General features: G+C 41.2%; 1 protein-coding gene across 5 annotated transcripts in view; it reads right to left on the bottom strand.

Annotated features, from left to right (window-relative positions):
* Positions 1–26,258, bottom strand: part of FAM110B (family with sequence similarity 110 member B) — a 119,872-nt gene that overhangs the window by 9,690 nt on the left and 83,924 nt on the right. For 4 of the 5 annotated variants that reach the window (XM_075085073.1, XM_075085071.1, XM_075085070.1 and 1 more), the window contains exon 3: positions 7,507–7,573. The exons of the other annotated variant lie outside the window; for it this stretch is intronic. The gene's annotated coding sequence lies outside the window, so the exon portion shown is untranslated. The remainder of the gene's footprint in view (positions 1–7,506; positions 7,574–26,258) is intronic. 5 annotated transcript variants of the gene reach the window in all.

Genomic DNA, 26,258 nt, shown 5'->3' with positions numbered 1-26,258 from the left:
AAAAAGAAATTTATTGGGCAGCTTTATGTGTCATTGCTGAGCACTGGAAGAACAGAGGGAGGCAGAACAAAATGGTTTTAATTACAAAGCTCAGGAAAAATGTTTGAAATGGAACACTATTCATTTTAGTTCACATCTCATTGTGGTAATTCTTAACAAGTCCATTTTAAGAGTGGGCTGTATTTTAAGCTACCCAAACCTTTGTGGTAATAAGTTCAGTAGAAATACGCATCAGTGAAGAAGGAAACCAAAATCTTCTATCTGCAAAAATGCAGAGACACACCTGCAAAGCACCCTCCTCCTAGTATTACCACACAGAAACACTGCCTCACGAGCAGGATTTGCAGACTCTCTACATCAGTCACCCCTGTGGCCCCTGGCCACAGCGAAGTCTGATCTTCTACCCTGCAGAGAACAACAGAAGCACTAGCATAATCAGTAATTAGGCACCTGGGCAACAGCTCAGTAACTTCTGCAGTGTCCCTCACTAAAAAACTGATTATCATTAACTCGGCTGCAGAACATACATCTGGATAGCAATATTTTAAAAATGCAAATTCTGGACAGTTTAACACACCAAGGTAAATTAAACATAGTCCTAAATCCTTTAAGTGTTTGAAAACTTGTATGAATGTTAAAGCAGTCTACTGCAGCATACTTGTCATCATGAGTGCAACTACAAGATGAGACTTGGTCTTAACTTACACTATGGAGTGAGCCCTAAAACATAAATCACCTTGGCTTAGAGGAACAACTTCTGCACGTAAACTTGGAAATACTGAGAAATCAAGCCAGACTTAAATTGATAAAATGAAAAGTATAGATTTTCAGAATGAAAGCTTATATTAAATGTGCAGTGTGTCTACCAACACAGCCCTTGTAGTCAGACTTGAGGACCCATGACCAGATGACTTCAGTAGGTTCACCTCCTTCACAGCTACTGCAGCAAGGCAACATGCCTTCCCTTTGAGATTTGGCAGCTCACTTCATGCAAACCTGTAAAAGCAACATCAAACGGAGCACTCAAAAGTAATGTGCACTGAAACACATGGATTCTGTAGGGAAACAGAGTCTCTATGTTCACCATTTAAGTGACAGCAGAGTTCATAAAATCTCGGGTAGCTGATGTTTAGGTCTATATCTCACCTTGAAGCATGTGTTCCTCTGCCAGTACATTTTTGCTTAAGCTAACAAATTGAGAGTCACTTCTGAACTCTTCTGCCTGGGTACAACACCTGAATATCAAGCCAGGTCAAAATCTGGACACCTTCCCCATCTCCCATATTTGACTTCATTGGGAAGGAACTGAGAAATCTGGAACGAACATGAGCATGTAACAGGAGGGACGTTCAGGGGAAAAGGCCGATGGGTATGCCCTGCACACCCACGCCACCTGGCATGGGTGCAGCCCCTTTGCTTCTACTAGCAGGCATGCACACAGCTAACCCTGATGCCTAATTCCCAAGCTGTAGAGGAACCAGGGATTTCTTTGCCCATCTTGCTCATTCACACTACCTTATCCAGCAGGTACCTACCAGCCCTAAAAACGCAGTCAGGGATCATTAGGATGACGAAGGAAACATCTTTTCCTCAGCTTGACTTGGAGTGCAGACTGAAAGCAGCCCTCCCGGGCAGATGTTCAAAGTACTAGGCTATACTGTAAGTAGACACAGATCCCTCTCCAGCACTTCTTTTCATTGGTTTCCACTTAAAAAATATAAAATATTTGCAAGGTTTCTTTAAATTAAAGAAAGAGTTACAAAGCCCACATAGGGTACTTGGCGAGGAAATCGGGTTACTAACCCTGCTCCAGTGCAATTAAGTAATTTCTAGCAAGTAGGACATTTCAGCTGAAATAGGAAGACCCACTCAATATTCTGCCAGCTGGGTTCTTCCTCAGGAGGTGGGAGACTTTCCCCAATGCGGGGACCGAGGATTTGATCCAGCCTCCCATTTCTCAGAAGAGTGCAGCAGTCTCCGACCTTACGGACCTGGTATAGCAATCTCATCTCTTACGGACACCTGCTGCTGCTGCTGGCTCGTTTTTGTGGGAAAGGAAAAAATTTACCAGGCTCTGTTGTAAGAGGCCAAAAGCCCTGAAATCTCAAGTTGCCATGTTTAGACTCTTATTTATTGAGAAAAGTTTTCTAAAACTGCTTACAGTGAGAAATATTTTAAAGGAACATACTATCATAGCTATAAACAGATTTTATTGGAGAAATAATAAACAGCTGCAGTTAGACATTTTCTTGCAGTTACTAAACCTGCAGAACTCCAGAAATGTTCAAATACATGAAGACCCAAAGTAAACAAATATAGCCCAGAAAAGAGGAACAATCCCAACAGTATGCTGTGAAAAAACAGAAACTATCAAGAGCTATTATAAATGGAAAAAATAGATCATACTTAAAATTTCCTTTCCTTTAGTCAGAGGGTTAATTAGTAAGAGAAACTTTTAAAAATACTTAAGGTTTCAAAACAAAGCTTAATTGTGTCTTTCAGAAGGTTCTTAGTAGTTGTGAAAATATATTTGAAAGAAATAGTGAACAAGTATATGGAATATTTCTCAAAATACTTACCAAATTTTTACAAGCAAGAAACCAGAAAGTCACAGAGGTTATATATATTTAAATCTTTTCTCTCTTATTTTAACAGCTTACACTTGTTATATAGAGAATTCTTTTTAATAAAGTCTATAAATGAACAGAACCATTTCATCTTTGGAAATAAATATTAAATTATAGCCAATGAACATCATCTGATATTAAGTGGTTAACTATTATCCTGCTTTCCGATGGGACAGAGTTAATTTTCTTCCTGGTAGCTGATATAGTGCTGCGTTTTGGCTTTAGTGTGAGAACGAAGTTGATAACACCCTGATGTTTTAGTTTTTGCTAAGTAGTGCTTATATGAAGACAAGGACTTTCCAGCTTCCCATGCTCTGCCGGGAAGGGAGGGGGCACAGCCAGGATAGCTGACCCCAACTGGCCAAAGGGACATTCCATACCATATGACGTCATGCCCAGTATATAAACTGAGGGGAGTTGGCTGGGGGCAACTGGGGACTGGCTGGGCATCGGTCAGCGGGTGGCGAGCAACTGTATTGTGCATCACTTGTTTTAGATATATAATAATCATAACAGCAGCAGCAGCACCACCACATTTAATTTTTTCTCTCCTTTTCTGTCCTATTAAGTTGTCTTTATCTCAACCCATGGGTTCCACCCCCCTCCCCAGTTCTCTCCCCCATACTGTGGGGACGGGACGGGACATGGGGGACATGGGACAGGGGTGGGAGGGTGAGCGAGCGGCTGTGCGGTACTTAGTTGCCAACTGGGGTTAAACCACGACAAACCTACAAGACCACCTTTAAGAGGCAGTACAGCAGGCACAATTAAAAACTGAGTATGCTAAAACCAGTACCATTAGAACAGTGATAATGTTTAGCCAGTGAATTACAACAGAGTGGCCTAATTCTGACAACTGAGAACTTTGAGCCACTCTTCTGATTAGCTGTGGGGTTTTGTCAAAACTCTTTGTATTAAACAGCCTTTTCTGTAACATGATATATTAATTCAGTAAGGTCAGCATGGCTATTTAAAAATAATTTCTACACCATAATTGCCCTGAGTTAACCATTTCTAAGTATTGTACCTTTATGTATGTGAAATATAGCCCATTTATGTTTTCTTAAATAAATGCACTGTGAAATTTTTGACTATGTAAAACCAAATCATGTCTTTTTAAAATAATAACACACACTTCCCCCCTCCCCCCCAACAAAAACAAACTACTCATAATTTACAGCAGTGTTCCAGGGCACGGCAACCTTCAGAGCAACTCCATGAATGGTATCTTTTATTTTTGACTGGTACAGCTATGTTTTTCTCTAGATAAGAGGACATTTTCCCATACCACAGGATAGTTCATTCCCCTTTTCTCTAGCCTCAAGTCTAAAGATACATAGCATTAGAAGTCAAGAAAGAAAATGAAAGGAGTGCATAACACTATGTCTTGAAGACATGTCTGTATATTCACAACTTCAAGCCGATGATTAAAAATACCAATTTTGGCACTGGAACACAATGCAATTTAGGTCTTCAGTGTTATTATGATGTTGCAATCAATGACAGAGCTGCATAAAGCAACACAAGTACTACACTGTATGTGCATGGCCTGATTACGTGTGTAACCCCTTAGACTACACTGGATGCATTTACTAGAGTTGTTGAGGTGTTGGCTGTTAGAATACACTGAGGGTATTTTCTTCTTAATTGCTATATTGGAAATATGTGCCCACAGGGCCCACATGTTAAAACTACATATCTTCACAAGCTGTTCGCAACCTATTTAACTGAGATGAATATCTGGTTAGCTACTTGTTAATGAGTATCCAAAGTTGTGTTTAATATCCAAGTTTGATGCTCAAAGTGTTTTTTTGTATTACTGACATACAATGTAATGACTCTTCACTAAACCAATGTTCTTAGAAAGTCGCTTTTCAGACTGTCCAGACTGCGCACCGAATGGTTTTCAGATATCCGAGGGACCTGCTGAAGTTATGATGATGATGGAAATTCCTCCTGGCCACACCTTTTAAGAAACTAAAAACCTCACTGTCTTAAAAGAAAACAAAAGCTTTATTGCATTGCAATCAGTGCATTTAATCAAGTGGAGAGGGAGGCAGTAGAGGGAGGGTTGAGGCATCTCAGCTCCAAGAAAAAAAAAACCAGACCCAAACCTGGAATTGGGAGTGTGGGGACAGACACAAGCAGAGTGACAAATGGCAAGACACAGAAAGGCAGAGGAGAAATGCAATTACTGGGAAAAGAGCAGAGAGGAAACAGTGTTAGGAATAGAGAATGGGCACGGACAGTGGATTAGGAAGCAGAAATAGGTTACAAGGACAGACAGAGATTAGAGGAAAAAAAAAAAAGAGAAGGAAACTTCAAGTGCTCTTCATCATCACCTGACTGGCAGCCCCCATGTCCCACAGAGGGAACAGAGCCGGTGCAAGGATGCAGTGAAGAAGGGTATCTATCATGCAGTGAAGCTCCTGAAGCAAAGCTCCCTCCAACCCAGGCACTTTTGGGTTGCAGTTAAGAGATATGTCCTCTCCTGTCTCCTGCAGCCTCCATGCCCAGGGCAGGCTGTCCACCAAGCCTAGCGGGCTGGCAGCAGAGGACCTGGCACCAGGGTGGCTGGCAGGAAGAGATGACTGAGGATACCAGCCTTTGAGCTCCACACGTTTTCAAGAGGAAAATGAACAGTGGAGGAAATCCAGTCAACCAGTAACACTGGCCAGTCAATTGAATGAGTGCCAAGGTTTGCTGTAGCTGCCTCAGTAAATACAGTTCTTCCTTTTGGCATTGCTTCAGCTTGCTTCAAGTGCTGTTGGCTTGCCCTCGAGGAGTCCTGAACTAGGGACTCGACCTTGTTCTCACAAGTGCCTTAGAACATTGCTTAGAAAGAGAGCTTAAATTATTTCTCTATTCCTACCGCCCCTTATAGTATCAGACTACCTCACCATTGCTACGTATCTGTTCTCCTCTCAGACCTATGATACACAGCCACATTAATAGCTCCTCCCTCTCCTGTAAAGAAAGCAAAATCTCCAAACAAGGGATTAAATATAGGTTTGAGTATGATTGCCCTGAGGAACAACAAAGGAACCTTCTTCCAAACTCAGAAACCGGATACAAGTATCCCAGGCTTGTAGCTACTGCTTTACCCCAAGAAATTGTTAATTCTTTAGAGATGATTATCAGCCAACTTTTTAAGTAGCTGGATCTAGAGAAACTGAACTTGAACATCACAGGGCCAACCCACCTAAGCCAGACAAATCATGAGATGCAGCAAACAACAGGCTGAGCCTCAAGTGTGGACACGAGATGCCTGTGTTTTCATCCACCCATGCCTGCTGCATAAAGGTAACCTCTCCCGGCCAGCCACCCTGCCAGCACACCGTCACCATCACTGCGGGGGAACTGAGTCCCACCAGCGAAGGAGATGTCCCTCACTCACTAGCACCGTCTCATCACTGATTGGACTGGTTTCAAGACATTCTCTAAAAGCTAATAATGAGGCAAGGCTGGCTGTGTTACACCACAGCCAGGACCAAATGCTGCTTTCATCATAAATCATGGACCCGATTTTTTCAGTTTGTAAAATGAGCAATATATCTCCAACAAAAAAATACAGACCTCTTGGAACATCTGTATGAACATCAAACACTGAATTGCCCTTTTAAGATGACAGAAATAAATCCCATACGGCATGACATCAGGAAGGTAAAAATATGAAAAGCGACTGGGAAATTAAGGTGGGTTAACTTGTGACCACAAAAACTAACACAGATCACTTACAAGGAAAGACAGTTTTGCTGCCTTTAATTTCATACTACAGAGTATCTGGAATTTCAAGCTCCCAATCTCTTCAGCTGACAGAAATGGCTTCTGAGATGTTTTCTATATTCTGGGAAAAGATTTTTACCCTGAAACAAGGCAAGCATATTCTCAGAGTTCACATTTTTCTCTTGAAATAAAACAGCAGCAATAATTGTTAATTTAAGACCCCACACAATGCAAATTTACATTCTGGAGCCAAATATGGTGATTGGAAACAGATGGACATGAAACACCTTCTATTGAGCAGAACTGAAACTAAATATTAGTGAAGGGGTTGCTGATTTGATACATGACGCATCAGACACTGATTAGTGATTTTTTTTCTTTGCTGCAGTGAAATACCAGAGGTGCTCTACCAGTCTTTCAAGAATTGTACAACCATTGGTACAAACTGCCACATGTACAGTTCCTGTCCCCACCTGCCCTCTTGGGTTTCAGTTGGTTTCCCTGTAGTCACCAAGGATGAAGCTACTCGATACATGACGTTCTTTCCATTATTCCTGATGCTGGATTCCCCTCTTTTGTATAGGAGCTTTAACAATGAATAAAAGATTTCAAACTTAAATGCTTATCTGCTCAGACCTTGAAATAAGGCTTGGAGTCTTGTGGATGGACTCAGACATGTTTAAGCTTTCTTCTGGTTTTGAATGCATTAGTAATAACCAGATAAATTACAGAGCTCTGGACGACTAAGGCTAGAAGCACTCGATTGCACCAAAGGTCTCTGTTATAAAAAGTTAACAGAATCTACTGAAGAGAAAGACTGTAAACAAAGTACAGACTGTGAATAAAGGATGAGAAAAAACCTGGAACTACTGGACTATTCCCAAAACGGATTCTGCAAGACACCTACATTGCTGCATGATTGAGGCCAGCAAAAGCAAACCTCAATCTTTCTTAAACAGTACTGAAATATATATTTGCAACTAATGAACTTGCCAACCCAATTGATTAGTATGGGTCAAGGAAGAGAAATTCATTACCAGAACATACCTCCCAGGACAGCAGAAGAGGACATGGGTAAAGTCCTTCTGGAATTGCCCTCATTTTATCAAACCCCGGGGGGAAAAATAATATGCATTTTAGTTCAAAAAGATACCTGTAAAAGCGCAATGCCAGACTCTTGTCCACGCTCTGAACAGGGCAGTGTAATGCTCCAGGTGGTTCTAAAAAAAAAACCAAAAAAACCCACAAAATATGAAAAAAGGCAATGAAAAACCCACCAGAGAAGTAATACGCCAGGTGTGTGTACGTCAGTGCTGCTGTGATGTTGGAGGTTGTGGAAACTGGACGGCAAGGCTGGTCCACGCCATGAGAAGCGAGGGAAAGAACCGCAAGGCAGCCACGAGAGCGACCAGGACTATTTCAAATAAAAGGTGAGATAAGTGATGAAATCAACATGGCTGCGCACTGGAAAAGATACAAGCTGTGTAATTATAACTAATTTAAAAGTCACTTGGGAAGCCCTAGAACACAAGCTCACATACGGTGCAGTACCAGGGTGCAGGACGAGATGCAGCCACGCTGTGGATCAACGCATAAATGCAAACAGGGCCAAATTTCAAAACAAAATTTTTAATTCATTGATGAAGGACAACACAAAGTCGTGCATTTTAAGTTCTTGTTATAGATAAACAAACCCTTTTGTTTTGGTTTTGGCTATTTCCAGATGAAGAGAGAAAATGCTGGGAAAAAAACCCTACTCTATTTCCATGATACAGCTTTAGCAGGGTGTGGAATCAGCATTAGCTACTTTGCAAGTAACTGAGGAAAAATATCAACATGTAAATGTTAGTGTTTACTTCAGGGCAGCAGCTAGTTGGTTTTGACATGAAAATATGGAATCTACAGTGATGACAGGTTTTTTAAGTGATCTCCCATATTCAGGGTTAAGGTCAAAGAGCAGAAAGTTTGTGTAGTTAAAACCCCCACACACCTCCCTGCTGGGAACTAGGGAGAGCTGACAGGATATATTCCAAACTAACCACTGCAAAAAAAACCCTATTACTAATTTTTTATACATCTATTATGAATTAGTTGTTTACTTTTCAACACCTATTTGAAGTGATTATTCATGTAAGAAATATAAATGTTCTACTGGTGGCACAAAATTATTGAAAAAGTATGAATTTTGCTATTTTTTTAATTAGCCTTTTCCCCTTTTCTAAAGCACTTTTTTAGTCAACGTTTTTTAATATTATGGCAGTAGTGTATTTACAAAATACTACTCCTTTCTAGCCAATCAATACATGTTTTATTTCATATGCAACATCTTTTTTTCTCCAAAATTATTAGGTACTTTTTGGGGATTTAAATTGGTTATTAAAATCCATGCAGAAAAAAATCTGAACCTTTGTATTTTGTGTCACCTGCTAAAAATATTTGTAAGTATCTTCACAATGCAGTAAGCTGACAGAAAAGCACATAATTTTAAAATTTTGAGATTATATTCCTGTAATTAAGTATTCGTATACACAATAGTTAAGGGAAAAATAAATCAGTGTATTCATTTGGGAGGAAAATGGCTCTTCTGCAGGACGCAGCCTTCCTCTGCACAATTTTACGCAGAAGCAGCTGTTTTCCTAACCCTGCAATGAGGCTGGTGACATCCAGCTGAAGAGTAGAAATGCCAAGCTGAGGAAGACTGTCCAGCACAATATTTTTTTTAAGAAAGCTCCAAAACACAGACACCATGTAAGGGCACACACCAAAAAGTTTCCTTCTTCCCATATCAACATGTATGCATTTTTATTATTTTTGATACAAGTATATAGACATAAACACTCACATATATACTGTTTACTCCAATACTAGTAATTCAAATGGACTTGAAAACTATTCACAAGGTAGTAGCTATGCACAAAAATAAATATCTTCAAAATTTTGGCAAGACTAGAAAAGTTTCTATCATTTCCTCAAAATACATTACGCTTATTTTAGATCGTTATTCAAGCAGCAACAGGGATCAACACATTTACAATGCAACCGTAGTGTGAACTATATAGTGGAATATATTCTTGTTTAGTGAACAGCAGTGTATACTATTTAAAAAATGTGTAGCCTATTGCATCTTCTAAGTGCTAGAAAAAGGTCATAGTAATACAAAGTGTAAGTATTAATGCTGGAGTAGCTCCCGTACAGTGGGTTGCCATAATAATCCTCTGGTTCCACAACAAAAGTACTGCTCCAGGTCAACGGTTTCTTGAGAGGGTATGCATTAAACTGTGAAATCACTAGGATGGGACACACCCCATAGGCTTCAGTGAGCTTGGATCTGGACCTGCGACGGCAACGACCAAGGAAGACATACAAACGAAACCCAAGCAGATTAATGTTCTGTGGAGCTTTTAAGCACATGACTGGTTTCAATGGTCATGCTGTGAAACAAAACACCAACAACCCTATTTATCATCGGCAAAAGAAGCATGCAGTGACAAAACTGCTAATTGATAAGGCTAATAGAGTAATATGGAGTCAGACCAAGTACTACACAAGTTTTTCAAAATGACAACACAATATTCTCCAGTCTACGCATCTCATACATCGGTGGGACCAACCACAAAGCACCACTGTGGACCACCCTCTGTGAGGGCTCGGATGCCTCCACCAGCAGGAGAGCAAATCCTCAGGCAGGCAGCACTGAATTTTGTAGGTGCAGGATGAACCTACATCATGGAGAACCATACATTAATTGCACTGTTTTAAGTGGATGAACTCTGTGGTTGCAGAACTCCACTAGCACTTTATCACTCCAACATAGTGCCCTTCAGTGACACGTTTCAGACAAACTTCTTAATCAGCACAATACTCTTAACAGAGCTGAGAGGGACCAGGTACAGTACAGTGAATATTTTTAAACATAAACATGCAACTGCAAGAAAAAGGAGAGAAAATGTACAATGTAGCATAAATCTCAGTAAAAAACATGAACGAGGACTTGCTGGGACAGCCACGGGCACCAAATCTTCCTTTCCCAATTAACCATACTGCATTAAGAGGTGTCATTTGAATATTTCTCAAGTTCTAATTGCTCACACAGATATAATTCTAATGTCTTTAGAAAACCTCATCCCTTTCTGCATGCACTATGCTAGATCTCTCTCAGAAACTTTTGGTTCACCCATCTATCTACCTGTCCAGCTTGGTCCCAGTACAGAACATCCCAGAAAGGCCACCACCGAACAACATGTGCTTGTCTTCTCCATGAGGTAGAAGGAAGGTGATAAAGAAACAGCTGTGCTTGTCCTACATCTTCCAGGGAATTTGTAGTACAATACGTGGCCAGCCTTGGCTTGGAAGAACCCGTGTACTTGTGACTAAACCACTATCAAATGCCTGGCCTCCGAGAAGGCAACAGAACATTTAGTTGATTCTTCGGTGCTTTTTAATTCTTTCTTGGATTTCTTCCTGGACCTGGAGGTCCAGGATTTAATTTCTCTTGCAGATGTATGATTCAGATGAAAATACAGCACGGTTCCATACAGTTTTACATTGGATGCGCAGTAGCTTGAAAACACTTCCTAGCACGTACGACTATAGAGAGCTCAGTGCCTCTTTCTGGTGATGCACAGACCTGCTCCCTGCAGGCAGGGTACAGCAGGGCACCCCCATCAGCATGGCTCACACAGTGTGCGCTGTCAGCGGCGCATAGTTACCACTCCAATTATTTCTTATTGCCACTCTTAGATTCCCCCCCCCCCCTTTAAGTAACTTAACAAGGCCAGTACTAGCAGATTCGTATCACCTCAACAGGGAAGGCTGGTCCTCACAATACTGTCTTTTAAGGAACAATAAGTGGTCCTGCAGAATGTCTCTTAAAAATCAATAATAGATATGCTGATATAAAGACATGGTAGCTGAGATCTGTGTAAAGAACTGATTGCCACTGGCTCTTACTAGACAGGTGCATGGGATGTAGTTGAATTCCGGCCTTAACATGAATCATTAAAGCAGCTGTTCTTATCTTTCCAATTCTCTTATTAAAGAAAAATAGAGAGGAAAAAGATAGATAAAAAAGAAAAATATTTAAAAACATCTCAGATCTAAAACAGTGCAAGGAAAACTGATGTTGAGCTTCTCAAAACCACAAAAATCCACGAAACTGAGCCATGTATACAAGCCAGTTTGTCTCCTGAGCTTCAGCTCTAAGATTTAACCTCCTTTGTGATGCCAGAAAATGCTTAACATGCACCTAGACAGGAAGCACTCAAACCAAGATAAGAAACTCTGGACTAGAGTAAGATTGTAAAAAATAAATTTCTTCAATATTTTTCAAATCGACCAATTATACAGGTGTGAAATATCACATTTGTCTCTGAACGGACATTTCTCTAGAGGTTTCTTCTCTAAAAAATTCCACAGCCTCATTCAAATTTCTCTCCAAAAAAATCCTTTTGAAATGCCTAGAAAAAAAAAAACACTCCACAATGGCCAGGCAGCTGGCATACTGCAGTTGCTCATTATCCTAATTTCAAGTGTCTCTCTCATCTGCTGGTGAAATCAAGGTCAAGCAAGAAACATTAACAACCACTATGCGGAGATCTGGGGCTATCATAATTAATTTTGTAGCTAAATATATTCTAAACTTTTCTACCATTTTCTGATTTTTTTGTTTTAACCATTTGGCAAACAAAAGGATATGTACACTGTTCAGGAAGGACTGATGCTCCTTTTCAAGACTGATTGACTTGAGGAAATCCACATCCAGGCTGAGTGAGTGCTGGCAGGACCAGAGCTCTCCTTCCCACCTGTAATGCCAGGACCTTCTACTAACACGCCACATTTGGAAGACTCATTAAATGTACCTTCATTATGGGGTGAGATCTTTAGGACTAAGACTCATTGAAATGCAGGAGTAACATATGAAAATAGGGATTATTTTCTCTTTCTGGCTAGGGTCCCTGCTTCCTTCTGTGGGTCAGCCTTATCTCTAAAGGTACCTGATCCGTCTGAAGTCCTGTACACTTCCAATCGGTGGGGCTAGAAAACTCCACTTTGCCCTGCCAGAGGTCCCTCTAGCTGACTGCTTGTCAGTTCAGCGTCCTTAAAATAAAAAGCACTGTGCTATGAGCAAAACCAGTGTGGGGCCCAGATGACCAAGCATTGTGACTGATATTGCGTATTTGAAATTTCAAAATCTCAAAGGAAGAAATAGCCAACTTGTCTGCCACGCAAGCAAGACCCCGGTGAGGATTTTAAAAGGGAGAAAGAGGCCAGCCTAACATCTGGATTACTTTTTTGAGATACATCTGAAGATTGAAAAAGACATCTGACCCTGGATACTGTCACCAGAGGGATGCAGCTCATAACCATTTCTCAAAGGCACTGCCAGGGATGTATCATCTTCGGCAGCTCTTAACTGAGGAGCATGGTGAGCCCTGCGCCTGGGGCAACCATAGAGGCACCGTGGTGAGGATTCAAGGACTGCACCATTTTTCCCCATTTTTACTCACTGGAAACCAGAGAGTTTGTTTCCTGAGCCAGAACCTGGCTTTTCCTTTAGATATCCACAACTACAGAATTGCCAAAACTTATCTCAGTTTAGACTCAAAGATCTGAATCTTAAAGACGAATAATTACAGCAGATAAAAGGAGTGTTTCCCCTTGCTAATGAAAACTGAAATGAAAGAAAAATGGAAAGAAATTATTATAAAACAAGTTTCAAGTATTTTCTTAGATAACATCATACCAACTAAAAGCATCTTCCTGTTTGCAGTCTGCCTTCTTTATGAAAAGCTAAAATATTTATACCTAAATATTTATACTGTTCTGCTTTTTGCCTTCATCCAGGTTCAGTGAATTCTTGACCCCTAACAGTAAAACCATAGAAATACCACAACAGGAAAAGTGAAAACCACACACTTGACTTTATTTGAACTACCTGGGTGACAACAAATCTTAGTCAGGATGCCACACACTGACATGGGCAGACACACAGAGAGGATACTGTGTGCCCAAGCTGGCCAACCTGGAAACGAATGGAGAGGGAGCTCAAAGCCGCAGCCCGTGCTCTGCTGAGGAGCACACAGTGCACGCAGCACAGCAGGTGGCTGCAACCACAAGTTGCATGACCTGTAACAGCCTACTTACATCATCTTTCCCATGACTGCAAACAAAAATTGGAAATTGTGTTAAATGTTTCCCAATCATCTTTCTCTGTAAAAATACTAATCTCACTGCTCTTTTTTTTCCCCAAATATTACCATAATAGAGGGAAACAAAACAAAAGCTAAATGGAAATTTTGAAGAGAATGAAATTCGAGTTATCACTGATCTTTGCCTGCATGAATCCTGGAGAAACTTCGCTGGCTTTGGTACAGCCAGCAAAAGGTGACTTAAAAGGTTTGATGGTTCACGTAAAATACTCGCATCTGGATGTGCCACTTTCTTATCTCACTCAAAACGTTTACCTAGTGTTTCCCACGATGGAATCCTCCAGTTCTCCACTTGCACAGTTGTAGTTGTTTTGGGGTGTTTTTTTTTTTAAAAAAACCCAAACAAACGAACAAAAAAGGTCTTGCAATAATTATGATGAACAAAAAATTGCAGGTAGCCTCTCATCTGAGAGCTGATGTGCTGAAACATCTACTCAACATCTAATTGTACTCAGTTTTGCTTACTACCACAAAATAACAAAAAAAACCCCCCCGCACCCCAATTTTTGAAACAAATAATTGTAGTTGGAGCAGTGTAATTGAAGCACATCTGAAGCATATTACCTTTCCCAACAGTTACTATATATAATATAGATATTAAAACATTTTTATAAACAGATATATTTTTGTATAATCTTTTTAAAAAAGGTAAAAGTTAGGCCCGTGTTTTTAATGGAAATGGTTAATTAAGCCTAAATTCAGAGACTTCGTGTACCCTTTTAAGAGGTACTTAGCACCCAAGAGTCCAAGTGTGATCATGAAGTAGGTGCCTGGAATCTCTGAAAACCAGGTGTAAGCAATTCAAACTGGAACGTACAAAGTTAAAGGCTACCTTTTGAAAAATTAGACCTCACACACCTTTGCTGCATGCAAGTCACCATGCAAGATGTAAGGAATACAGTCCATTCCTCCCAATATCCCCGGTCCATCACCCTTGGCAGCAGATCATACATATCTTTTACTAACACCTCTCGGTGAAGAAGAAGAGATGAAAATAGGACTCAGCTACATATGTGCTCTCATACCAAAAGGGGATTCTTGCTTCCTCTCTACAAAAAAAACCCCTTTGATTTTTATGCAGTTACCTAATTAAATTTCACTGTGCATATTAAGTTTTCTGATGTCTGGCTCCTTTATGTTCAGTCCAAAATCAAAAGAGCACACACTCATAAATGACCCTTTCATTAAAAGAAACCAAACCAAAAATTAAGACAAGATTTGTCGTATGTAAAGGTATCCCTCACTCTACTTTTTGTTTCCTCAGTTCAACCAAGGAGAAGACACGTACATAGCTCCTAACTAGGTCACAAACTCTACTTTTCTAATGTTTTATTCATGTACCTTGTAAAGGAATGCACATTATCTCAAGTTCCAAAAGAAGCATCATGATATGAGCAACAGCTCTTCAAGAATGCATCAATATTGTGTTGGTATTACCCTGTTTTAGGGAGGGAGAGACAGTTCCAATTTCTTCAGTCAGTGAGAAATAACAATATAAAATCAAGTCGTCTATTTCTTGACATACTATTTGTTTCAACCTATAGTTAATAGTTCCTTGATGAGTCTGTGGATTATTCCAGAGGAATTCTCAAAAATACCTGTAAGAAGAAAATGTGTTGTCCAAAGTCTAAATTAGCAATATAGAGTTCACACATATATTAGACCACATGTAATGGTCAGCACATCAAAAAAAATTTGAAACCTACTGTTTCATATTACATACTCTGAAAACCATAATGCTTTTAGAATATATATATAGAATAACTGCTTGTGCATTTTCAGCTGGGAGATAATGGATATCTTAAAAAAATGACATGAGAAGTCATCAGGTGCCACAGCTCTCAGCTCATTAACCTGGATGTTTACAATATGCCTGACCCTGTTTCTTCAGATCTTTATAAACCGATGCTTTCTTTCAGGCCAGTACTTCTAACATGTGATTCACTAAGATTTGGAAATTCCATCTGGAAATTTTCTTTTTTTAATCCCCTGGCTAGAAAATATTGGATACCTACACCCCATTCAGCACTGCTGAGAAAGATGAGGGCCTTTGCAGAGGTTAAAAGTAGACTCTGGGCACTGAGCCAGTCTCCAACTGTGCTTTGCCCTGCTAAACTGTGTTTGGATTTGCTGTGAGAGTATACAGTACCTGTATAAAGGCTCTTGAAATACCAGGGGCAACATAATTTAAAAAAACCACAACAGGGAAGCAGCAGAAAACACTGTTTAAGCACCGTTTTTCCACTTCAGTCACTAACAGAATACGATTCACACCTGGATCCTGGAGTAGCATCCACCTTTTTGGGCTGGATGATTGCATTTGACTGCAGAATATTTAATTTTATACTGGACAACACAGTTTAAGCTCCTCAAGAAAACACGTCAGGGTCAAGTCTTGCTTAATGGGGGTAGTTGTTAGAATGGACATTGCGAGAGATAAAAATAACTGAGCTAAGAAATAACAAGTGCGTTTTTCCTTTCTATTACCATACATAGAATTTGGTGTGACATCATACAACTATCTGAAAATGTCACTTTTTTTGGAGATGTTGCACAAAATGGTAGAAAAAAGGCAGAGCCTAAGACCAGCTGGTGTGAAAAAAGGAACCAGTCTCTCGAGTACATCTAGGATGCAGCACAGGAAAAAGGGAGTTTGTCCCATAGACACACTGCCTGGAGCAGTGCTGGCTGCCCAGTGCCAGACCCATGTCACAGAGTCACAGAATGGTAGGGGTTGGAAGGGACCTCTGGAGATCATCTTGTCCAACCCCCCTGCTTGAGCAGGCACACCCAGAGCAGGGGGCACAGGAACACGTCCAGGCGGGTTTTGAATGTCTCCAGGGAAGGAGTCCACAACCTCCCTGGGCAGCCTGTTCCCCTGCTCTGTCACCCTCTGGAACCTAGGAGGAGAGGGTGAGAGCAATGCATTTGCTCAGCCCTGAAAAGAGAGGGCTACAGGGGGGCCTACCCACTGTCTGCAGATGAGGACACAGACTGTCTTCAAGCATGCACGAAGAGGGAGGGGAGGAAAGGAAGGCAACATGGGAAATTCTGCCTCTATACAGGGAAAAAAGTCTTTTTATTGTCAGGGACATAAAACACTGGAACAGGAACTCAGAGGGTCTGCTGGACCTCCATCCTTGGAGATATTAAAAACTGTCCTGCACATGGCCCTGAGCAACCTTATCCAATGGGACCCAATTTGGGCAGCAAGATGGACCAGGTGACCTCCAGAGGCCATCTCCAATCTACATGATTCTATAATCTCATCCTGCTATCTTTGCTTCAGTGGTACCAAAAATCGGTCTCTTTGCCCAACCCCATCCTCAGCAGGAAGTGATCCACATGTGGGGGAGACAGTAATAAATATTACAGTGTATGTGTTAAAATTCATCTTATATATCCATTTCTTTCTTTGCTCCTTTTTTCCATTCTTGAAAGACTAAGATATTTGCTTCTCAGTATGCAGCGGGCATTTCCTCCACTCTTCTGCTTTTTGCATCTCTCAGTGATTTAGTTGTCAACAGCACACAAAACAGGATGACTTGAGGAAATCAAGAAAACTTGCGGAGGCAGAAAAAAACCTACCTAGAAAAAAAAAAGCATGATCTCTCCTAGCAGCAGGCACCTGTAATGTATTCATCAAGGCAGTTAGTTAACAGGCAGCGATGTGCAAGAGTTCTTTGTGTACAGGATTTAGGAATCAGTTCAGGAAAGGGCTGAGAAGGACGAGGAGCTACTGATGCCTGTGTTTGTCAGTAGAAGCTAAACAGGGGGCTGATGGGCTGTGCCATCCTGTGCAAGCCTGGCTGGCATGCTGTAATATTCATTATGCTACAGGAGCCCTGAATATACTCTACTGGTGATACAGATATGCAGGGACACGCAGGTTATGTTGGGACAAAACTACATGGCGGCTGTAACAAGTACGGCTATTTAGAAACTATTTAAGAGGAGATTTTCTGGTGCCACAAAACGTGTGCTAGGCAGGGAAATAACTGTGGGTCCCATGCAAAGTTCTGCGGTATCACATCAACTGAACTAGTCCGTTCAATAACAACGTGATCAGCTCCTTGCAGTTCACAGATGATCATGTTTAGGCAGAATCGTGCAATGAGTTTGTCAAAAGAAAACAGAAGATATTAAAACAATCTTGATTTAAGCTGTTTGCCTCTCCCCAATGTTTCTGCCTATGGTACAGGCAGGACATAAAAATATTTGTAGTGATACAGCTCTGAGGCATTATTCCTAGCAGACATCAAGCAGCAGAGATCACCAACCTAATTTTTTCTGTTTAGTGGAAATAAATAATAGCATTATTAGAAACTGACAGAGAACAAACAAACTAAAGCAACTCAGCAAACCCACACAGAAACTGGCTAATTAAATAAACTCCCATTTTTCACAGCAAGGATGCTTGGAATCTCAAGACTGTAAAACATCCAACTCTCTTCCCCCATGTAATTTTCCTTAAATCAGTTCTTTTTCTTCATTATCCCAATCAACAGAAACTACATTTTAACAACATCCATCTTCGAGATGAGCACAACTTAATAATGAAACTACTGAAATCAAAGCGCAGCCCTCTGGTACTTTGTCACATGGCTCCTGGGGAACACTGCTGGGAGAAGGGAGTCATTAAAGACGCAGGTCCTGCTCAGTAGCTGCACATCTTACTTAAAGATGTTCAGTGAAGAACTCAGGGTGGGGATTCACGGCTATCTTATCTGCTAATTACTAGTGCATATGAAGCAAACTTTGCAATGTTAATATATCAATGTGCTCACCAATGAATCTCCAAATGGCTTTATGTTGCAGATGTTGTTCACCCTGTTTGTAAGTTGTGGTATTACAAATGCGGTTTAAGGTTGGTGAGGTTTCCAACAAGTGGCAGTGGCAGCGCACTGACAACAATCCCTTCTTCAGTTCATCTTCTCATCATGTTTTCTATGCTGTAATTATCCAATGCGATTATTACAACAGTATACCAGGAACCCACTCAAAAGGAGTACTTCTGAGGGCAGAACTGTTTTACTTTTAATATTTCCTGTGAAAGAATAAATGTATACGGCTCCCACCACTCCATCTTTGTGTTCAGGTTCCAAGCATTATTACCCACTCTTTTGATAAGGGAGTTATTATGTTTACACAATAAGAGGTTATGCTAAGGGTTAATAACATATATGTAATGTTTATTAATTTCGTACTGCCAACTTATTTGCATTTATAAGCCATACCTCAGTTACAAAGACAGCACAGCTGCTCTCCACTAGTCATCGTGGCCACATTGCTTTCATCCTACAATCCCTCCACCAAAGCTCACGGTAAAGCAAAGAACAACTAACGTAAAACGCTTCACTTCTGAATTGCCATTTTATAAGTTACAGGAATGCTATAGCATCCACAATGTATTAATTGCAAAGCACTGAACCTACCTACTGAGTTCTCCTCCAGCAAACTGCACGCCTGGTGGGGCCGAGCACCACAACAGCAATAGGTAAGGGGTGGCCAGAAGCGGTGCGTGCCCTCCCAGCTGTTTCGGCTGTCTGGAATGGGTGGCAGGTGTGCGATGCTGGTGGACAGCTCACTTGTTAGACGAAAGCAGCTAAGGGTAGGATCACCCGGGGAGGGGGCTGTGTTACAACAGCTCTCAGCACAGCTGAACACTGGAGCGCTTCCTTTGCAAAGGCGCTCGCTGCTGTGACAAACCCCGGTGCAGCTGCCGGAAAGCAGGGGCAGAGAGAGGCAGGGGAGCCCAGCCCAGCCGAAACCAAGGGCGCTGCTTGCTCCTGCTCCCCTTCCTGAAAACAGCAAATCTCTTAGTCACTTCACAGTTCTGGGAACAGAATATCGTCTTGTGAAATTACAATGCTGTTTTAATGCTAGCGTTATTTGCATTGTCTTCAGACAACAAAATGTTCTGTCGCAGTCACTGTGGGATGACAGCAGTGAATACACACTGAGTCACCCCACATTAATTTAAATAGCACAACTGTGTGAACACATGTTCTTTAGTTAAATCCACACACACACGCTCAAAAGTGAAAATACGCAGATCTCCAAGGAAGAACTCCCTTTCTACACAGTGCAATAGCAATCCTTGCTGCTGTGCTTCTACAGCCCAAGCAAGCACATGGCAAAGACTACTCCTATTTTCTGATCTGGTTGTAAGTAGACAAGTACGCAAAGGCACCCCCAAAGAGTTACCTCATTAAAAATGCATGTGTCTAAACCTGGCTTTATTTGGTGACCTTCACGACACAAGCCAAGACAGTGCCTGCAAGCAGGCACTCAGAATCACGATGTTGACACGGAGAAGTTTTGGGTTCCCCTCCTTCCCCTTCAAATCCAAACAGTACCTCTCAAGAAGAAAAATCACGCAAATGTTTTCTCACTATATGTAATAACATACCCCCCAGTTACATTCAATCCTGTTCAGAGTGGGAGACATCCAGAAGATTTCAAGTTGGAGCACAGGGAGCGCCTACGGCCCAGACATTCATCCTTATCACAGGACTTGCTGTGCTGCCAATTCACCATGCACTGCTGATACCCATCAACATTAAATCTGAAGCAAACAACTGCTTTGTGTTCAAACTGGTCCGTGTTTCTGCCCCTTCACTAAACCGTCACCAGGAATAGAAACTGGATGAAGTACAGCTTCTGTATTTTGAAATGAAACTGCAGAGGCACAGAGAGTTAAAATAAGCATGCATTTTTTCATAGTATACCTGTGAAACCATCTTCCATAGTCTTCCTCACACCAAAGCTGCACAGCTGCCTGAAGACACATTATTTTACACTTCCTAAAAAAACCCCTCCTATGTCTAATGCTTCTAACAAGGAAACCAGATACACTCTAACCAGGTATTGTCATTATGAAAGCATTTCGCTATCGTGCATGCTCCCAATATTGGGCACGTGAACGACTGCCCTGCCTGTTAGAGCATGACTTCAGTACAACATGGATTCAAACCATGTAAATTGAGGCCAATAGAGTATTCATACTTAAGATACCTTAATTCTTTTCCTCTAGGAGCCCTGGTGTGCCTACCTTGAGCTCCTGTCCTTGCCTTTCTTCTTGGGGGAACGTCTCTTCCTCTCCAGTAATTCCTCATGGACAAGAGCTAGGGAAACTAGTCCCTGGCTGCCTGGCAGTTTTAAGCTCAAGTTAGACAACATGAGTAAACAATAGAGCACACAAAAGTGTTCAAGTGTAGATCTCGCTATAGTAAAAAGAATACTAGTAAAGAGTCTTGGGTTTTTTCCATGAAGGACATCTGAAGGGGACTTAGTTTCACAGACAAATCCCTCCCTCCCTCAAAGAAAGCACCTAATGGAAGGAAACCGGATTTTCTTGCCTAACTGTGAAGAAGGCTGTAGACCACAGGTTCTTAAATACCCAGAATGTAGAAAATACCTACAAATCTGAAGAATCTTTTACCACCACTGTCTCCAGTTGAATCCTTACACAAATTTCTGCAACTGCCTACACAGAACATTAGACAAACAGCTAGTGCATCTTAAACCATGCTTAGGGCTATGTAGAAGCTGGACAGGAGGAGCTGGCGGTTGGCCACCTTGTCAGGGACCAAGGTGACAGCACATGGCATCCTTACAAGTTGCTTTTATCCTAATTTCCCTGTCTTGTCCTGGCAGGTCTCTTGTACACCTGTGCAATGCAAGCCTGGTTATCTCTGCTGGCCCAAATAAGCACAGCACAGCACATAGGGTTGCTTCCAGCAGTGGAGTCACACACAAACTCAAAATAACGGTGTGCCATTGTCCAAAATGCACGTTGTGTGCCACAGACTTCGCAACTGCTAGGGCTTCCTCAGGTGTGCATGGTGTGGTTTATGTGATGGGCAGAGACAACAGCTTCCCCAACACTCTTTTCTTCACCCAGCAGTACCCAAATGCCATGCTACATGCCTTGTGCATGGAAATGACCTGGCACACCAATGTCAGAGATGCTCAGGAAACCATTACCTGGTAAAGAAGGATCACCAAACCTGACCCTCTGAAAGCTTATTATACCCTCACTAAGGAAACTTAATGCGACTTCAAGCCCACAGAAACAGAGGAAGGAGTATGGCAGAGAGAAATTTGTAGGTCTTTGCTCCAGGGTCCCTCCCGTCCTTAGGTTTAAAAGCAATAAACATATTTCCTCCCCCCAGAGGAGGCCACTGGAAGCCCTGCTGGCAGGTCACCAGCAGGCTGGCTGTCACCCTTGCATGTGATACACCGCTCTTTTCAAATTAGACAACTAAGCCAGAAACAACTACTCTAGTAGTGAACATAACTAGTGTACATTACGAAGTAGCATGGGGATTGAGGGTAATTTTAACACAGTATTCCTAAAAAAAACTTTTAATTAGTCTTGAATCACCACCACAAAGTGAAAGGAGCAAAATTTCTGAGGAAGGGTGTTACAGCAGCCCTGCACAGCCTTGCATCTAGGTCATGTAAACGTCAAAGCCCAGCATGCTGACTAATGGCTAACTTGTAGTGTTACTCACCTCTGCTTACGTGTAATCAAGACGTGTATTTTTAATCCCTCTTCCTAACTGTTTGCATTTATCTTGCCAAACAGGTGAATCCTTCAAATGATAATATACAAAAACTATGTAAAAACTCAAAATTTCAGGCCAGACCATTTCTTCTCCTGCTTAATCCTAGACTTTTTAAACATGGAAAGACTTGCAGAGGGGCAGTCTTCCAGAAAAGCTAACTTTCTGGGACTTACAACTTATCCTTTGTAGCTCATGGGGCTTGCGCTCTAACCATGCAAAAACATTATTAGTTATTATTACACTATGTTTCATGCTAAATATTTATGCCATTTTCTCTAGTGCCAAATGCTCATTTGATACTTTAAACTTTACTGTGCAGATGTGAGTCTTGATTTCTGGGCTGTCTTCCACCCCCTGCTGCTTCCCTCAGACATGAAAGGTAAGCTTTAAGATTTATTCCAAAGTCCAACAACAATGAAATTTTGGTGAAAAAACACTTAAGATGACAAAATGCCCTGAGCATTAAAACATATTAAAAACACCAAATTTTTTATTTCACACATTCAATCCTAGAGTGGTTTTTAGTAGCCTACAGAACATTAAAGCCTTGTAAAGTCAGATTTACAACAGAGCTTGAAACAGCCCCATCTATAGCCTATAAAGTGCTGTTATAATACGAACTTTAAAAGTGTCAAACTTCAGTGAATTATGAAATTCAGAACTTCCCCTCTTTTTTAGTTGTAATCTTATACGGAAAGCGGTTATCACAAAAACTCTCTGCCCTTGTGCTGTAAAGATTTTATTATTTTATTTATCTTCCAGCTGTTATGAAATTAAAAGTGATAAACCATGCACTAAATCACTGATTTTGTGAATGTTTTTTTAAAAGCCTGAATATCATGACGAGTTCTGGATTAAAATATGCAGATAAAAGCAAAAGGGGAAAGATAAAACAGGAATAAGTAGGTACATCAAAAAAATCAAGTTTTTAAGTTTCCAATTTTTAAATGTATGGAAGGCAAAAGGGAGAATTAGAAAAATCTGTCAATAACAAATCTGGGCAGTAATGATATGAAACTTAAATTGAACAATTGTTTACTGGTTTTTATTCCTTCTTCCTGGTTTCTTTTAAGATTTCTTTATTTGCTACAGAACATCAGCAAAAACACATAGTATTCTGGTTTTTTGGACACGGTCTTTGGGCAAATCTATTCTCTTCTCAGTGGATCAAAATAAAATTTAACAAGTACCAATGTACACCTATTTTCCACGGTGCACAAAGGTGAACAACTACTACCATTTCTGAAGAAATTAATGCTGGTAAATGTGCAAGACCTAACTACATATGTGCGTTTCTATTTAAGTACATAGAAGCAAAATAACTTGAGGGTGGGGTGGAACACCACCAAACTGCTAAATACATCTATATGCACTATGTTTTGACAGTGAAAGACCAAATTACACCAATGTAGCAGAATCCCCCTTTTTCCTGTGATGCCATGCATGCACTGGAGGATAAATACATTCTAGTGAAGATTTCTCCAGAATTTTTTGAATTTTTTTTACGGTATCCTATTAATCCTCTTAAAACAGACTTTTTTGTTTTTACACTTGAATTATTTTCGTTCATCATCAGTAGCTACAGCAGAAAATGAATAATTGAGATGGTAAATATTGCCATTAATTTCAGTATTGCATGAGAAAACTTAAAACTTGAAAAGAGATTATTGGAAATACAAACTTTTTACATCATATATATGTGTAATGCATTTATACTAATTTTTTAACATGTTTTACCCTGAACTCCATAAAAAAAAAATCACTGTTTTCTTCCCCAGCATACTTTTCAATTCCTGCAAAGGAAAATGAAGATCCTAACTAAAATGCCATTGCTTATGATGTAAAACATTTTATAAAAAGTAAACAGAATTTACCTCATGGCACAGGAAGATGAGAATAAGTGATAAATGACAAATATTGCTGGAAATGGAAAGTGAACCCATTCAAGAAAGGAGTTATTTAGCTGCTAGATTAAGATACCAAAGAATAAAATTAAGAGTATCGGCATCCCCACAGACTAGTAGGATTTAGAGAGAGCGGAACAAAACACTTCTAGACTGACTAGAACTATAGGATATCTAATCTAAGCATCATGTTCTGTGAAACTTTTAAATTTTCCCCCTGTGATCCAAATCAAATCTCCTTTTCCCCCAGAAAACCTTCACTTTTAAGGCCTTTTCTGGATCTCTCTTCAGGGGAAGGGAGAAGTGCATATGAGCTAAAACAAGTAACCCAACTTATTAAACCCACTGCACGACTGGATGCATATGGAAATGAAATCCCTACTCCCAAGCAGATAGACTAGATATGTCAGTATGTTTTTGCCATCTCTGATATAAAAATAGGCGTCAGCAAAACCCAGTTTAAATTCTTGCAAGCCCCTGCAGGAACGTTGCTGTTTTCCTCTGGACTGTTCAACCAGCACAACCACCCAGAAACTTCTCATAGTCAGGGAAAAGAGGAGGGCGGGGGACACCCACCCCAAACCCTCACTTTGTTTTGTTCAAAACCCCTACCAAAACAACCAAACCAATTTTTCTTATTGGTTAGATAGACTTTGCAAAAAAAATATTCCTTCGTCATCACTGCTGACCCAGGGTTTGTCCCTTATCCAAGAGGGAAAGGCAGGATGCCTTCCCTGGAGTACTGGTGCCATCACTGGGAGTCAGGGAAGAAGAAGTCAGGAGCATTTCGTGGCCTGGAATTAAACCAAAACATACCTGCTTTTAACAGCATAAGCAAAACAAGGCATGCTTCTACAAGCTGCATCTTACTATTCCTCAGGAAAACCTCCCTGGCTTTTTCTGTTCTGTATTTTCCTGTGAGCAGGCATCATGGTCAGCATGTGCAGGGGCTGTTGCCAAGCGCTCCTAAAACGTGCATGCCCGTACCTCATACACATATGCCCATGCTCATGCACACATAAAAAAAAGCAGCAAACCATAGCAGCCGTGACCTGGAGGAAGCACCGAGCACAGTTGGCCACCCGCTGAATCAATTTATGCAGACTGCAAAGATGTTCCCCATCATCAGTGTGGGCAATGGCAAAACACACAATAAAAAAGGAGCTCTTTCAAAAAAAGAAAAAAAAAAAAAAGGGAAATGTTTTGCCTTCAGGCAGCTCCTGGTTTCTCCTCCCACTCAAAGTTAATGTGTTGCTTTTGTAACCTATTATCATCATCATCCGTGTACACAAATAGACTGATTTCATGCCTGTTCTAGAAAGTGAACAAACTGAACTGCCGAAACACACCCCAGCATATGACCAAAATGCAAGCTCTTGTGCTTCAGTCAAGCTTCTCAAGTACAACTTCTCTTTTTTTGCATTGCTTTCTCTTGCTTTCTCTAGTTCCCTCCATTTTGTTCCACATTTCCAATGTCCAAATTTCAGTAGATTAAACTGGCAGAGATCTTGCCCCTCGATAAAAGCACTTCTCAGCCTGCAACTGCAGCAGACAGACAGGCTGCAGCCTGAGGACGCTGGATAGCCATGGAGCACTGATTCAAATTTAGGTCACCCGTGCCACTCCAGTCCCAGGGAATGGTAATGGTGTCCCTCTCCACACTTGGCCGTTTTCCTGCTGACCTGCGCCTCGAATTAAACAACAGTCCCAATGCAAGAACAAAGTCAGCACAGAAGATATTTAACGCTAAAAGATGTCAAGAAAGGGCCGAGGTGATCGCAAAGAAGAATTAACTTCCCCAAAGTTTGCTGCTGGAGGCTGAAGGTGCAAACACTAACGCTGCATGAACGTGCACCCTTTGGCCGGGTTCACTGCCTGCACGGCTGGGACACAACAGGCGGACCGATGGCCTGCAGAAATTGTCACCATGTGAGGAAAAGCAGAGCCAAGCCGGCAGCACACACGATAAGAGTTATCTCTGCTGGAGGCTGCTCGCTGCCGCGCCGGCACCTCAGCTCGGCGCTGACAAACACCAGGGGGAAGCTGGTGCAGAGGCCGGACCTCGCTAACAATAAATACGGCGCTTCAGGCGCTGAGGCTGTCAAACCGACAGCCTACCCACGTTTCTGCAAACGAGCCAACCCAGCCATATTTGAGAGAGTAAAACTCCTTGAGGAAGTACCTGCTTGCTGCAGGAAGGTGAGAAACATAGCCGGGTCC

This window comes from Phalacrocorax aristotelis, chromosome 2, assembly GCF_949628215.1.
Source record: "Phalacrocorax aristotelis chromosome 2, bGulAri2.1, whole genome shotgun sequence".
NCBI classification, from domain to species: Eukaryota; Metazoa; Chordata; class Aves; order Suliformes; family Phalacrocoracidae; genus Phalacrocorax; species Phalacrocorax aristotelis.
The sequence above is the reverse complement of the archived record's forward strand: the minus strand, read 5'-3'. Positions and strand labels throughout refer to the sequence as shown.